Raw genomic sequence first — 4,371 nt, 5'->3', positions numbered from 1 at the left:
AGGCCATCTACTAGAGCAGGAAAGGGGGGATGGAGCCCCCACAGAAAGCCCCCACCAGGGAAATGTCTAGTAGAGCCAAGGCAGCAGGGCTGCCACCAGAACACCAGAACTCCAGGGCCACTGGTAACATGCAACACAAGCCTGGAAGAGCCACAGGCACCAGCGTGGCTCACTGTGCTGCACCTGGCAGAGCTGTGGGAGTGAGGCTGCCTGATGCTTTGGGGTCCCAGATGAACCATCGTGCCCAGGATGCAGGACTTGGAGTCAAAGAACATTATTTTGGAGCTTTAAGACATAATGTCTGCCTTGCTGCGTTTTGGACTAGTTTGGGGCCTGTATTTTCTTTCTTTTTTCCTATTCCTCCCTTTTGGGATGGGAATGTGTACCCAATGTCTGTTCCACCATTGTATCTTGGCAGTAGATAAATTTGGTTTTGTTTTTCAGGTTCACAGCTAGAAGGACTTTTGCTTTTGGTCTCAGAAGAAACTTTGGACTTTGGACTTTTAAGTTGGTGCTGGACCAAGCTAAGACTTTTGGGACTGTTGGGGTAGAATGATTGTATTTTGTATGTGAGAGTGACATGAGTTTTGGGGGCCAGGGATGGAATGATGGAGTTTGGATGTGTTGTCCCCTCCAACACTCATGTGGAAATTTGATCCCCAATGTGGCAGTGTTGGAAACTGATTGAGTCATGGGAGCGGATCCCTCATGAATGGCTTAATGCTCTCCCTGGGGAAGGGGAGATTAATGAGTGAGTTCTCACTCTATTAGTTCCCACGAGAGCTCGTTGCTTAAAAAGACCCTGGCACCTTCTCTCTCTCTCTTGCTTCCTCTCGCCATGTGATCTGCTTGTACCCATCGGCTGCCTGCCACTTTTCCACCATGAGTAGAAGTAGCCTGAGGCCCATGCCAGATGCAGCTGTCCCAGAATTGTAAGCCAAATAAACCTCTGTTCTTTATAAATTACCCACTTTCAGGTATTCTGTTTTAGCAACACAAAATGGACTAAAATATGGGCTGTCAGTCAAATTCTTAGGAGAGGTCTTGTTGGGTAAGACAAGAGTCATCTCAGAAGCTATTGTAGATAAGATACAGGCATACCCTTGACCCACAACTGTAGTTCAGCTACAGACATATTTGGGACTTTTGGTGTACTGGAGAGTTTTTGTACCCCATATGGCCCAAATGGCATTCCCACAATATACATTGACAAAGAAAGGAGCCCCCTGGGATTGGACTGATCCAGCAAGTACAACCTTTACAAGTGGCTAACCCCACTAAGCCATTTGAGTTAGATGTACATATAACCCAGGAGGGGTTAGGATGGGGTTTGTGGCAGAGACAAGACCGATTCCACACACCTGTAGGATTCTGGTCTCAGCTCTGGAAGGGCACTGAAGTGTGTTACACCCTAATAGAAAAGCATTTCGCCGCTGTGTATTCTCCCTTGATAGCCACTGAAGCTATCACAGGAACTGCCAAAGTCCTGGTAAGAATAACATACCCCATACTAAGGTGGCTGCACACATGGGCAACCAACCCTAAAATGGGTGTAGCTCAGACTCCCATTCTGTCTAAATGGGGTGCATACATAGAACAAAGGAGCACTGTGTCAACAAGTCCTCTGTCCAAAGAGTTGCAAACTGTGCTAGGCCTAGTAGAGGTTGTGGAGGAAATTTTGACACAACCGTTACCCATGGAGGTGAAGGCTACACCTTTCCATGAGGGACAGGGACATATCACAGAGCAAGCTTGATATACAGATGGCTCTAGCATGGGACCTTCAGCATCATGGACAGCAGTTGCTGTCCAGTCCTTAACAGATACCATGTCGTATGAAAACGAATGGTACTGTGGAAGTAGAGATAACCCCCAACCTTTTTGGTAAACAATACCAGATACTTAGGACCTTCCATTACCAGGTGCTTAAGACCTTCCATCGCCAGAAGATTAGGACTTTCCACTGCCAGGGGGAAGGGACTTTCCAAAGAGCCCAAAGTTCACCCTGTCCCAGGAAGGGAGTATGCTCACCTGATTGCAGGAACAGCATGACACCTTATCTTTGGACCCCAAGGGAGGAAAGACGGGGGGGGGGGATGGACCATTGGTCAATACCTCAGTCTTTCCTTTGCCTGCCAAAAGCTAAAAGCCTAATGGTTTTAAAAATTGCTTAAAGTGGCCAATAGATGGCATACAACCCAGCTGTTACCAAAGCCTGCCTACCAAACTGTATAAAAGATGCTTGAGTTAAGAGCTCGGGGCCACTCCTGTTCTGAAAACGGGGCGACCTCCAGCATGCCGGAAATAAAAACCTCTTGCTTGTGCATCAATCTCTGTGCCTCCTGGTCTTTGCGAGATGAGCCTTCCCATCAAGTAAGAATTGTGCTTTTAGGCCAGTCTTACAGTACAGGGCAAAGCAGTCAATGGGCTGAATTGAGAGTGGTATGGATGGTGATAAAAAATGAGCCTGGGCCATTAACCATCTGTACTGACAGCTGGGCTGTGTACAAAGGTTTAACCCTTTGGATCTCTACTTGGAAGTATCAATGGTGGATGGTAGGCCACTGACCCCTGTGGGGACAAGCCATGTGGCAAGAATTATGGGAGTTGGGACATTAGAAAGAAGTAACTCTTTTCCATGTCACAGGACACTTTCCCTTAGCCAGTCCAGGAAATGGTGAAGCCAATGCCTTGGCTAAGGTAAGATGGCTGGAGAGAGCCCCAGCGACTGATGTAGCCCAGTGGTTACATTGATGAATGCAGCATGCTGGCAGTAAAACCACGTGGATGACGGCTCAAAGATGGGCCTTGCCAATAAAGTGGGAAGATGTAGTGAATGCTTGTTGTGCTCGTCCAGTGTGTGCTCAAGAGAGCCCACAACCCCGGCAGATGCCCCCTACAGATGGGCAAATAACTCAAGGAAGGGTACCCCTGACTTGATGGCACATGGACTTTGTTAGACCACTGCCAAGGTCAGAGAATTTTAGGCACATCCTCACAGCTGTTGATACAGCTATTGGTCTTCGGTTTGTGTGGCCTTGTAAGGCACAGACCAGGTAAACACTGTGAAGGCATTGAATAGCCTTACAGCCATGTATGGCCGGCCTATAGTCATAGAAAATGATAATGGAACCCACTTTACTGGACATGGGGTTCTGTGGTGGGCCTCCCAGTTGTCCATTCAGTGGAAGTTACATGTGCCATATCATCCCCAGGCGACAGGAATGACTGACGGTACAATGGCCTTTTAAAAAACAGACTAAGGGGGCCGGCCCGGCGGCGCTCCTGCCGAGGGTTCGGATCCCACATACAGACCGGTTCCCGCTCACTGGCTGAGCGAGGCGCGGGGGCAACACCGAGGGTTGCGATCCCGTTGCCGGTCCCGGTCCGGTACGGGGGCGACACTGAGGGTTGCGATCCGTTGCCGGACATGGAAAAAGACAAAAATAAATAAATAAATAAATAAATAAATAATGGGAAAAGACAAAAATAAATAAATAAATAAATAAATAAAAAACGGACTAAGGCTATCTACCCAACCCCCTTCCCTGAAGGGGTGGGTATGGTGGTTATGGCTGACAGTCAGGATTCTAAATGAGAGACCCCACAAGGGTGGACCCTCTCCAGTGGAAGCTCTGTTGCATAGGGCTGCAGCACCTATACAACTGCAAATCACTACTAAAGATAAGCTTTTGAAGCCAGCATATGGTAAGAATGGAAATATTCTCTTACCAGCCGCAACCTGTTTGCAACAGGGACAGACAGTACAATGGGAATGGCCTTGGAGAATAAAGTCCCCCATATACACTGGGTAGGTTTAATAGGGCCTTGGGGAAAAGGATTAGAGGAAGGCATGCAAATTTCACCTTGGTTGACAAGTATCTGGTCTCCTTGAGTAAAGGTGACATGGCCTGGAACAGATAAGTGCTCTATTCCAAAGGGCACATTTGTATTATCACTATGGCCAATTATGAGTTCCCCTATACTGTTACATGTAGAACCTACAGATCCAACAGTGTTAGCAGATAAAGTATGTTATCATAAGCCAGGTAAGATACTTACTCCTGCAAACATCCTTTCTCAGGATGGCAAACTGACATGTTTCTTACCAGAGGGGTGAGAACTTCCCCTATTGGTACCAATAACTCTTCTGTCTTTTCACCTGTAGTGTTCTGGCTGCAGGCACTGTACCAGAGTCATGTGATCAACGTGTCGGCCTGCTGAATATACATTGAACTTCCCATCGGTATGACTGCAGGATTTGCATGGAGGATCACACCAATGGTGACTACTAACTGGACATATGCAGTTGACAGTTAAAAGGACAGAGCTACAAGCCTTAAGGCATATTGAATGGACAATAGGTTATGT

This window comes from Galeopterus variegatus, unplaced genomic scaffold, assembly GCF_000696425.1.
Source record: "Galeopterus variegatus unplaced genomic scaffold, G_variegatus-3.0.2 Scaffold1078, whole genome shotgun sequence".
In the NCBI taxonomy this organism is placed as follows: Eukaryota; Metazoa; Chordata; class Mammalia; order Dermoptera; family Cynocephalidae; genus Galeopterus; species Galeopterus variegatus.
This window is presented reverse-complemented; position numbering follows the sequence as displayed.